Genomic DNA, 12,855 nt, shown 5'->3' on the forward strand with positions numbered 1-12,855 from the left:
GCCGCTCCATTTGAGGCATTGTACGGGCGTAAATGCCGATCACCTCTATGCTGGGCATAGGTGGGTGATAGTCAGATTACTGGTCCAGAGCTTGTGGTAGACCCCCGGGATCTCGACTCGAGATCACACATCATCAGCACAAAAACAGCATAACTCGAGACCACGGTTGCTGGTCTGGTTGCGACTCGAGACCTGACTCGAGACCACCCGGTCTCGAGTGATAAATGCATGACTCGAGATCCCTTAGTTGCGACTCGAGAACACCAAGACTTCAACCCGAGACCACACTGTCTCGACTCGAGATCTCTAGTCTCGACTCGAGACCATTTAATCACACATTCTGTTTGGACTTGTGTACTGTTACCAGCCCAACCATTTGGGCTGCAAACTTGGACTTTGTTTGTTACGTGATTTCTACTGTTGAACTCGTATGAACTGTTAACTGCCATGATTATACATGTAAGCCATGATCAATACTTGTATATAACTTGTTAGAATACGTGTAGAACATATATGTGCACTACTTAAACCATAGACCTGACTTGTATGGTAACCGTGTTAGGATGTGGTTGACCACATACAGCTCAAGTGACCTTTTGTTTATCTGCCGAGCAAACCAAGGTGAGTTCACACTCATACCTGACTTGTATGGTAACTTGTATGGTAACCATGTTAGGATGTGGTTGACCACATACAGCTCACACTCTTACCAACCCATTTTGATAAATAATTTTCAAAGTACCCATTTAGGTAAATAATTTTTCCAACTACACCATTTTAGGAAAAAACTCAGCACCAATGCCCCAAACCCAAAACAGATACGTAATTTTAAATAATTTATTGGCGCCCTTATACATTCCCATGATCTCGTAACCGACTCGTGTGGACCCAGTTGACCAGACTCTTACCGATTTTGCACCGTCCATTGCCACCTTGAGAGCCACCACGTTTACCAAATTTGCCAAATCAGCACCTGAAAATACGATAAACAGATCGTAAACTGAACTGACATAAAGAATTATGTAAATATAAACTGTTGCAGACCTTGAACAACATCAACCTTTCGAGTAATGTATTGTACTTACATTTTGAATTTCGGTAACCTTCGACTTCTGGCTTTTTAACCGTTCACCGCCTGCATTCACCGTTGCACTAAACTAAACCATGGGGCTAATTGTACCCAATAGATAGTGTGGAACTCCTACAAATACTTAAAACGAATAACAATTCATTAATACAAAAACAACTTACATTAAATGATATAATATCACAACAATCAAACCTTTCTGATCATGAATCACTACAATATTAGTGAAAACATTCCATCCTTCATACACATATAAACCTGATCCAAAGTTCATTATTCATATAATAAATTACCAATTACTTTCAACCACAGAATAGTTAAATCATTTCTAAACCTAACCACAAAATCTTTTATGCATGTCTTTTCAACAACTAAACCAGTAACCTTAGTTTGGACTTATCCAACTAAAAAACATTTTTAATGAACTCCCTAACAATCACAGACAAAATATCCAAACAATAGATATTTCAAGAACAATTCAAGCTCAAATTCTATCATATTTCTAATAATTAGCAAAAAAACCACAGTCAAATAAACCCTAGTAAATAAACAAAAAATTTAAACAAAAAAAATAAACCCTCGTTAATAAACAAAAAATTTAAACAAAAAAAATAAACCCACGTTAACCACAGTCAAATTCTATAAATTAAAACAAAAAATGAAGAAATCTTGTAAATAAACCCTAGACTTGTAAATAAACCCGAGAAATCTACTTACAAAGAACAGATCTACTACAAATACACCATAGATCTTGCCAGATCTTCCACCCACAAGCACCATTGTTGACGAACCCATAACCAAAAGGAAGATCTGAAACATTACCCATTGAAGATTCAAATAACAAAAAAATAAATAAATAAATAAGATATGGTAACAAGAAAGGTACCCTACAGTCAAACCAGTAGATCTGGTGTCGGATCTACTGAAATAGTGTCGGATCTACTGAGATAGTGTCGGATCTTGAAGCCACCGGGAAAGAAGCCATAGAAATCGATGTTGTGTCGGATCTGGTGTCGGATCTGGTGTCGTCAACGATGGAGGAGCGGTGGAGGAGCGGTGGAGGAGCGGTGGATGAAATGAAGGTTAGGGTTAGGGTTTGTAGAGAAAGGTGGAGCGTCTGGATGGATGAAATGAATTTTGTGGTTAGATAGAGTGAATGAAACATTATATTGGATCCATCAAACTAAAAACAGGTCAAGTTAACCCGGCTAAGATCCGCGTGGGTATCAGGTGTCACACCCCCAAAAATCCACCTGCGGAGTATCACCGCTTGGGAGCGTGACTGACCAGGATCAAGCCACCAATCATATCGAACATGTAATTTAATGTCAAGTATAATAAATGTAAACCAATCATTCAATACGATTGATGTTCCAACAAAACATAGTTTAAGTAGCGGAAGCGTAACAATGAGAATCCAATGTATGTAAATAGTTCAAGTGTTGTAAGTGTAACATATCATCCACGATCCAAGCTCCACAACGACCTGCTCCTCCCTGTGCAAGCTCCATATGTACCTAATGTCCTGCAAGGCATGCAGCAGAGAGTCAACAACTAGTTGAGCGAGTTCACAGTTACCAGTTCAGTAATAGTACAGTGTGAGTAGTAGTATGTTCGTTCGTTATGTCATGTATCGTATTAGTTTCCATCGCGGCCTCCCAGGAAGGTATGCGAAGATATTAGGGGGATGTTCATCCCGAGTATTCTAGACTAGGTTTATCTGTATCGCGGCCTACCAGGCAGGTGTGCGAAGATTAGTAAATTCCAGTTCGCGGCCTTCCAAAGGCAGGTGTGCGAAGTCAGTCATAATATCGCGGCCAACCCTTGGCAGGTGTGCGAAGATCAGTTCAATAAGTGTTACTAGTCTAGTCGTAGTTATCGTTAGGTTCTATCAACTGAGTACGTACAATAAAGTAATCCAATCCCATTCCCACCCTGGGAACCCCATGCCTTGGCTGTGTGAACTCACCTTGGTTTGCTCGGTATGCTAGGTTATGCGCTCACGGGTAATCAGTCAAGTCCTATAGTGCACGTGTATTAAATCAGTTCATGTTCGCATGCCATTTATGTCACGAAGTGTGTTTAAACAGTTATCACATATCACGTATATAGTTCAGTCTAAATCGCACTATTTATGCTTGACAAGATTAACAGGCAGTCAACATGTTTCATACTATTAACGCACTTAACAGAGTTAGCATTCAACAGGACCAATACATTAGCTGAATAAGCAGGTTTAACTGTTAACAGGGTTAATCAACTTGTTCTTGACATGTTTACTGAATTATCAAATGTTCGGTCCTTGCGTGTAAACAATTAGAAAGGTCAGACTTCACATAAAATAATAATCAAAATCTCATATACAAGTATAAGGTCGGGCACTACCACCCAAGTAACAGATCTGACATAACCATTGGAACAAACTCGGGCACATGCTGAGCATTAGAAGATTAGATCCCACATTAACATAAAGGTCGGACTACCCATCCACCTTTAAAACTCGGACAAACCCAAGACCACAAAACTCGGACCTTGAGTCCTCTTGTAAAACTCGGACAGCCTCCAGGTGATCAAAACTCGGATCACACTCAACACTTAAAGAAATTCGGACAAGGGAAAAGGCTCACAAACTCGGATAGGGGCTTGGGGTTTAAGTTCGGACCATGCACCTCATTAAAAAACTCGGACCTTCTAAAGGTCGCAAAGGTCAGACATTCAAGTTGTAATAAAACTCGGATATAGTGCAATACTTGGACCCCCTTTGTTTTGTTTTAAAAATCAGATTTTCTAATACCAATCATTTGTTTCTTTAGCACTATTGGGCCGAAGCCCTCAACCAATGGCTTTTGTTTAGCCGCCCAACCCAACCAATCAAGTAATCCACACATGACCCCCTTGAAACCTACTGGCTTTTGATCTAGCAGCCTACACCGAATGAAATCATTATATCATGAAATCACACAAAGTAATATCCAGGGAATCTTTGCTCTTATCAAAACAACCAAGAAATAAAATGAATGGCCAACCACTATATTGAGGTTACCATTGGACCGATTATAAAGTGGTTTGACAACCATATTCTAGTGAGGTATTCATCTAATAATCTATTCATTCATCAATTACCGATACAATCTGAATCATCATTCAAGTCACATCAGTTTAAGTTATCAGTTTAATTTTTATATATAGTCAATAAGACATCATCCCAATCAAAAATATGCATAGCAACATACATGATCATTGCCATCAGATCATCATCATCATTAAAATAATCACAATGGCCGACAATCCATGGGGTGTTCTTTATCTTACAAATCGAAATCATATATACAAACAAATAACGTATGAATCTTAACTAGCCTATCCTGACAACACACATGGGCCGCCCTTTGACAATTCGAACTATCAAACGATTCTCAACAAATAATTCTCATATCATTGGACCGATCATGCCACTTTCATTTACTTTAATTAAGAATCACATATATAGCACATGCAAACTATGATACCATTCAAAGAGCATAGGATACTAACCGAATACACTTTATTGCTAGACACAAGAGACAAACTTCAAGGGAAAAGAAATCAGAATCTCCAATGGTAAGGCTGCCGTCAACTTCAAGGAATGGAGGAGGGTGTTTAGGGTTTGCCAGTTATCGAATTCGTGCACATATTAAACAGATCCCCTATTAAATCACCACTGGGCCGAAGCCCATGAGTTGTCTTCGATATTAAACAGTGGATGAAAACACTTAAAGTGTTTTCATCATGGGTGTTTTCGTGGGTGGGGTTTTCGGCTAGAAGTGTTAAGTAAAGTCCCATGTTTTAAATAATTAAACAATCCAATTATGTATAACATACGCACACATACAATACATATCACAAATAACATTTATACTGCACCTCAAATAACTATTAAACACGCTTAGCAAATACGTACGAAGTTAAATCAGATAGAGACCTTGAAAACTCGGGTTGTCACATTATCCCCAACTTAAATGAAATTTCGTCCCGAAATTTGGTACGCACTCACTGAGGGAGCTAGGTAAGTTGTATTGTTCACTGGTTTTCCTGGGGTGTCACATCATCCCCCCGTTGATTTGGAATTTCGTCCCGAAATTCCGCAGTAGTAGCTTCAGCCTCAGTAGTGGTTGCATTGTTTTCGAATAACTGGGGGTACTTTTCTTTCATTTGGTCTTCGCGTTCCCAGGTGTACTCTGGGCCACGTCGGGAGTTCCAACGAACTCGAACAAGAGGGATTCTCTTGTGTTTGAGGACCTTAACATCCCGGTCCGTGATTTCAACTGGTTCCTCGACGAACTGCAACCGCTCGTCGATAGTGAGTTCCTTAAAAGGAATTATGAGGGTCTCATCTGACAGGCACTTCTTCAGATTCGACACGTGGAATACGTTGTGAACTGCACCGAGTTCAGCTGGTAGGCTTAGTCTGTAGGCTAGTTGGCCTATTCTTTCAGTGATTTCGAACGGTCCAACATACCGTGGATTGAGTTTGCCTCTTTAGGGTGAAACTTTGAGTAAAACCCGGTCCCCGACCTGAAATTCCAATGGCTTCCTACGCTTATCTGCGTAGCTTTTCTGGCGATCGCGAGCTGCCGCCATGCGTTGTCGTATCTGTGCAATTCGTTTAGTAGCGTCAACTACCATTTCTGGGCCTGTAATCTAACTATCCCCCACCTCTGCCCAACCGAGAGGTGACCGGCATTTACGTCCGTACAATGCCTCGAATGGAGCGGCTTGAAAGCTGGTGTGGTAACTGTTATTGTACGAAAACTCCACTAAAGGGAGGTGCTTTTCCCAGCTGCTGCCGAAATCGATAACACACGCCCGAAGCATGTCTTCTAGAGTTTGAATCGTGCGCTCAGACTGCCCATCCGTCTGAGGATGATACGCTGTGCTCATGTCTAATCGTGAGCCAAAGGATTTGTGCATCGCTTGCCATAGCTCTGACGTGAATCGTGCGTCCCGATCCGAAATGATGGAGGTGGGCACCCCGTGCCTCGAAACAACTTCTTTAGGGTAGATGTCTGCGGGAGTGGAGAACTTATCCGTTTCCTTTATAGCCAGGAAGTGTGCAGACTTGGTGAGTCGATCCACGATCACCCATATAGTATCATTCCCACGCTGAGATCTAGGTAGGCCTGTAACGAAATCCATGGAAATTTCTTCCCACTTCCACTGTGGTATCCTGGGTTGCTGAAGTAGACCCGCTGGTTTCTGATATTCAACCTTGACTCTTGCACAGGTCAAGCACTTGCCAACATAGGTGGCGATGTGGGCCTTCATGCTAGGCCACCAATAAGTAGTTCTGATGTCGTGGTACATTTTATCCGACCCTGGATGCACCGAGTAGCGAGACTTGCGTGCTTCATCCATCACAAGCTCTCGTAAACCGCCATAAAGTGGGACCCAAATACGCCCCGTTACATAGTAGGCGCTGTCTTCCTTTAGTTCCATTCGTTGCCTTGAGCCGCGTAAGGCTTCAGCCTTGACGTTTTCGGGCTTCAGTGCTTCTATCTGAGCAGCTCGTATCTGTGCAGGAAGACTGGACTGAATAGTAAGCTGTAGCGCTCGCACGCGCTTAGGTAGGGTGTCCTTTCGACTGAGGGCGTCAGCCACCACATTGGCCTTGCCTGGATGATACTTGATGGCGCATTCGTAGTCGTTCAGTAGTTCAACCCATCTCCGTTGACGCATGTTCAAATCCTTTTGCTTAAGAATATGCTCGAGACTCCTGTGATCGGTGTAAATCGTGCACCTGGTACCGTACAGGTAGTGTCGCCATATCTTAAGTGCGAAAACAACAGCTCCCAGCTCTAAGTCGTGCGTTGTGTAGTTTCGTTCATGAATCTTGAGTTGACGAGAGGCGTAGGCAATAACTTTATCCCGCTGCATCAATACACAACCAAGCCCCTGTATCGACGCGTCACAATAGACTACAAAATCGTCCGTGCCCTCGGGCAATGAGAGAATGGGTGCGCTGCAAAGCCTATCCTTTAAGTACTGAAAAGCCGTTTCCTGGGAATATCCCCAACGGTAGGTGACACCTTTCTGTGTCAGCATAGTAAGCGGCTGCGCGATCTTCGAAAAGTCTTTGATAAACCGCCTGTAGTATCCCGCCAAACCCGAGAATTGGCGTATTTCTGTCGGTGTACGCGGTGCAGGCCAGTTCCTGTTCGAATCTACCTTGGATGGATTGTCATGAATCCCATCCCTGTTCACCACATGGCCTAAGAAGTGGACTCCACGAAGCCAGAAGTCGCTTTTTGAAAACTTTGCGTACAGTTGCTCCTTTCGAAGAAGTTCCAAGATAAGACGTAAGTGCTGCTCGTGTTCCTCCTGACTCTTGGAGTAGATCGGAATGTCGTCGATGAAGACAATGACGAACTTGTCAAGATAGGGTTTGCACACCCTGTTCGTAAGGTCCATAAATACGGCAGGTGCGTTCAATAATATCAAACCATCCATCATATCAAACATAAAATATAGTAGGTAAAATAATTCATAAAACCCAATACGATTAATGTTCGAGCCAAACTTTGTTTGAGTAGCGTAAACATAATAATGAAAACCCAAGATAAGTTATAAGTTCAAATATCGTTCATTGCGTCTCCTCGTCCTAACACGAAAACTCGACCTCTTGCCTCGTTGCCATTGTTGTTGTTGTTTCCCCCGTTGTTGTTGTTGTTCTTGTTGCCCTGGTTATTGTTGTGGTTCTGATTCTGGTTCAGTTGAGGGCAATCACGTTTGTAGTGGCCATCAGCCCCACACTGGAAACATCCCCGGTCTCCACGCTGTGGCTGCTGGTGCTGGTTCTGTGGAGCTGGCGGTGGGAGTTGCTGGTTCTGATTTGCTGGCCGTGAGCTTCTACAATCCTTAGCCTCATGACCCATCTTGAGGCATCTTTGACAACGTTCCCTGCGACATCTTCCGCTGTGGTGTCTGTTGCACTTATTACACAGTGGGTGAATTCCCCGATATCCACCCTGCCCCTGACTGCCAGATGATTGCTGACTCGAATTCTGGTAGTCATTTGTCTTGCGCTGCTGAGACTGAACAGAAACTGATCCCTTGCTGGAATCCCCCTCCCATTTCCTCTTGTTGTCACTGGGAGTAGCAGAAGTAGTGGCAGCAGTAGTGGTAGCCTTGACACGTTTTGGCAGCCTGTTCTGGTCCACTGCCTGATCTGTAATACGATGGGCAAGACGCTGAATAGCCTGGATATTATCAAGATTAGCCGATGTCACATGGCTCTGGATCTCTGGCGCCAAACCCTTGAGATATAACTCAATACGTTTCACTGGAGGGTCCACCATAGTTGGGCATAGCACGGCCAGTTCATTCGACCGTTTGGTATAGGCTTCGATCTCTGACCCAACCATTTTCAAGTGATACAGTTCATCTTCCAACTTGTGAATGTCTTCACGAGTGCAGTATTCCCTTTTGATCAATTCCTTGAAATCATTCCAAGGGGTGGCGTTAGCAGCTGCCAACCCTAGGATCTGTACTTGCGCGTTCCACCAAGTCAACGCGATTCCTTCCAAAGTGCCAGTGGCGTACTTAACCCTGCGAGCCTCAGGGCATTCACACATTTCGAACACGGATTCTAGCTTCTCAAACCAATGGAGGAGTCCCACTGCCCCCTCGGTGCCACTGAATGAGCTTGGACGACAGTCCATGAAGTTCTTGAAAGTGCAGACAGGCTGCTGCGCGTGTTGACCTATTGTGTACGAATAGGACAAAGTTAAATACGAGAGTTAATGTAGGATCTAAGGATCCTAGTGTGTGTCTATACTGCAGGGTATACTACCTGCTTGAGCAGCTGCAAGTGCCGCAGCAACTTGAGCTTGAACGAGAGCCTCTAGCTGGGCTTGAGTCAGGTTAATTCGTCCGGCCATTGATCTTCACATCAAGGGCAACATAAGTGAGTAAGGTTCGCGAATAGTGCGATGACAGAAGAGTGTAAGCACATAGATGTTCTCAAGCAATAACAAGTAGTGAGCAAAGTAATGTAAGCATACTACGAGCAAAGTTCTATGCAGTTCTAGCATGTAGGCAATAAACATAAACCTTATTACCTAGGATGTTGAGCCTTGCACGTGGAGCGAAGCATCGTTGTGGATCGTTGAGAGCACTGTTCTGGTTATAGTCTGGTTTTAATAAAAACGTTTTCCCCATATTAAAACAAAGTTCTCTGTAACCAATGGCTCTGATACCAATCTGTCACACCCCCAAAAATCCACCTGCGGAGTATCACCGCTTGGGAGCGTGACTGACCAGGATCAAGCCACCAATCATATCGAACATGTAATTTAATGTCAAGTATAATAAATGTAAACCAATCATTCAATACGATTGATGTTCCAACAAAACATAGTTTAAGTAGCGGAAGCGTAACAATGAGAATCCAATGTATGTAAATAGTTCAAGGGTTGTAAGTGTAACATATCATCCACGATCCAAGCTCCACAACGACCTGCTCCTCCCTGTGCAAGCTCCATATGTACCTAATGTCCTGCAAGGCATGCAGCAGAGAGTCAACAACTAGTTGAGCGAGTTCACAGTTAACAGTTCAGTAATAGTACAGTGTGAGTAGTAGTATGTTCGTTCGTTATGTCATGTATCGTATTAGTTTCCATCGCGGCCTCCCAGGAAGGTATGCGAAGATATTAGGGGGATGTTCATCCCGAGTATTCTAGACTAGGTTTATCTGTATCGCGGCCTACCAGGCAGGTGTGCGAAGATTAGTAAATTCCAGTTCGCGGCCTTCCAAAGGCAGGTGTGCGAAGTCAGTCATAATATCGCGGCCAACCCTTGGCAGGTGTGCGAAGATCAGTTCAATAAGTGTTACTAGTCTAGTCGTAGTTATCGTTAGGTTCTATCAACTGAGTACGTACAATAAAGTAATCCAATCCCATTCCCACCCTGGGAACCCCATGCCTTGGCTGTGTGAACTCACCTTGGTTTGCTCGGTATGCTAGGTTATGCGCTCACGGGTAATCAGTCAAGTCCTATAGTGCACGTGTATTAAATCAGTTCATGTTCGCATGCCATTTATGTCACGAAGTGTGTTTAAACAGTTATCACATATCACGTATATAGTTTAGTCTAAATCGCACTATTTATGCTTGACAAGATTAACAGGCAGTCAACATGTTTCATACTATTAACGCACTTAACAGAGTTAGCATTCAACAGGACCAATACATTAGCTGAATAAGCAGGTTTAACTGTTAACAGGGTTAATCAACTTGTTCTTGACATGTTTACTGAATTATCAAATGTTCGGTCCTTGCGTGTAAACAATTAGAAAGGTCAGACTTCACATAAAATAATAATCAAAATCTCATATACAAGTATAAGGTCGGGCACTACCACCCAAGTAACAGATCTGACATAACCATTGGAACAAACTCGGGCACATGCTGAGCATTAGAAGATTAGATCCCACATTAACATAAAGGTCGGACTACCCATCCACCTTTAAAACTCGGACAAACCCAAGACCACAAAACTCGGACCTTGAGTCCTCTTGTAAAACTCGGACAGCCTCCAGGTGATCAAAACTCGGATCACACTCAACACTTAAAGAAATTCGGACAAGGGAAAAGGCTCACAAACTCGGATAGGGGCTTTGGGTTTAAGTTCAGACCATGCACCTCATCAAAAAACTCGGACCTTCTAAAGGTCGCAAAGGTCAGACATTCAAGTTGTAATAAAACTCGGATATAGTGCAATACTTGGACCCCCTTTGTTTTGTTTTAAAAATCAGATTTTCTAATACCAATCATTTGTTTCTTTAGCACTATTGGGCCGAAGCCCTCAACCAATGGCTTTTGTTTAGCCGCCCAACCCAACCAATCAAGTAATCCACACATGACCCCCTTGAAACCTACTGGCTTTTGATCTAGCAGCCTACACCGAATGAAATCATTATATCATGAAATCACACAAAGTAATATCCAGGGAATCTTTGCTCTTATCAAAACAACCAAGAAATAAAATGAATGGCCGACCACTATATTGAGGTTACCATTGGACCGATTATAAAGTGGTTTGACAACCATATTCTAGTGAGGTATTCATCTAATAATCTATTCATTCATCAATTACCGATACAATCTGAATCATCATTCAAGTCACATCAGTTTAAGTTATCAGTTTAATTTTTATATATAGTCAATAAGACATCATCCCAATCAAAAATATGCATAGCAACATACATGATCATTGCCATCAGATCATCATCATCATTAAAATAATCACAATAGCCGACAATCCATGGGGTGTTCTTTATCTTACAAATCGAAATCATATATACAAACAAATAACGTATGAATCTTAACTAGCCTATCCTGACAACACACATGGGCCGCCCTTTGACAATTCGAACTATCAAACGATTCTCAACAAATAATTCTCATATCATTGGACCGATCATGCCACTTTCATTTACTTTAATTAAGAATCACATATATAGCACATGCAAACTATGATACCATTCAAAGAGCATAGGATACTAACCGAATACACTTTATTGCTAGACACAAGAGACAAACTTCAAGGGAAAAGAAATCAGAATCTCCAATGGTAAGGCTGCCGTCAACTTCAAGGAATGGAGGAGGGTGTTTAGGGTTTGCCAGTTATCGAATTCGTGCACATATTAAACAGATCCCCTATTAAATCACCACTGGGCCGAAGCCCATGAGTTGTCTTCGATATTAAACAGTGGATGAAAACACTTAAAGTGTTTTCATCATGGGTGTTTTCGTGGGTGGGGTTTTCGGCTAGAAGTGTTAGGTAAAGTCTCATGTTTTAAATAATTAAACAATCCAATTATGTATAACATACGCACACATACAATACATATCACAAATAACATTTATACTGCACCTCAAATAACTGTTAAACACGCTTAGCAAATACGTACGAAGTTAAATCAGATAGAGACCTTGAAAACTCGGGTTGTCACATTATCCCCAACTTAAATGAAATTTCGTCCCGAAATTTGGTACGCACTCACTGAGGGAGCTAAGTAAGTTGTATTGTTCACTGGTTTTCCTGGGGTGTCACATCAGGTGTTGAAAACAAGTTTTCAACACTTTGTGCTTAACAGGTTTGTACAATGGGCTTTAAAGACTTGTAAAGTGGCAAAAGACCATTCTATCCTTCCTATATGCTTTATAAAGTAGTATATATATTTATATATATATATGTATATATATAAAACATAGTATGATGTAACAATAGGTAGAATGACAAACAGTGTAACATTTGTAAATGTGTGTAAACAGATGTGATCGTATTAGAAGTAACATAGATGCAAAAAGTAATATATATGCATATGTGCATATGTAGTAGATAAAATAAAGTAATAGTTAAATGTTAACAAATCAGTTTAATGTTTATGAAACAAGTGTAAATTTAATTTATGTATTAACAGAAACTAAAAACATTTAATTTGTGAATATGTATACAGATCTTAGTGAACAAAAAGACATATACATTACCTTGTAAGCTGAGAAAGGACGAATATGCTGTAAGAACGTTAGGGTTTGTAGAAATTTGATGAATTGTCGTAATACATGAATTAATTCGTTGATGTGTTGCGAATGTGACCGGAATTAAAGATACATTGTAGGAATCTTCAATCGGTGGTCGGAATCGTGGTGGCGGAGAAATGACGAATATGCTGTAAGAATGTTAGGGTTTGCAGAAATTGTATGAATTGTCGTAATACATGAATTAAT

At 41.6% G+C, this 12,855-nt stretch overlaps 1 long non-coding RNA gene across 1 annotated transcript; it reads right to left on the bottom strand.

The window, feature by feature from the left end:
- Positions 1-745: 745 nt before the first annotated feature.
- LOC118491308 lies at positions 746-1,199 on the bottom strand. The gene is made up of 2 exons (XR_004891215.1): positions 1,086-1,199; positions 746-973 (listed from the first exon to the last, which is right to left on the bottom strand). It is a non-coding gene; the product is annotated as an uncharacterized LOC118491308 (long non-coding RNA).
- Positions 1,200-12,855: the final 11,656 nt, after the last annotated feature.

Source organism: Helianthus annuus, chromosome 4, assembly GCF_002127325.2.
Source record: "Helianthus annuus cultivar XRQ/B chromosome 4, HanXRQr2.0-SUNRISE, whole genome shotgun sequence".
Lineage (NCBI taxonomy): Eukaryota > Viridiplantae > Streptophyta > Magnoliopsida > Asterales > Asteraceae > Helianthus > Helianthus annuus.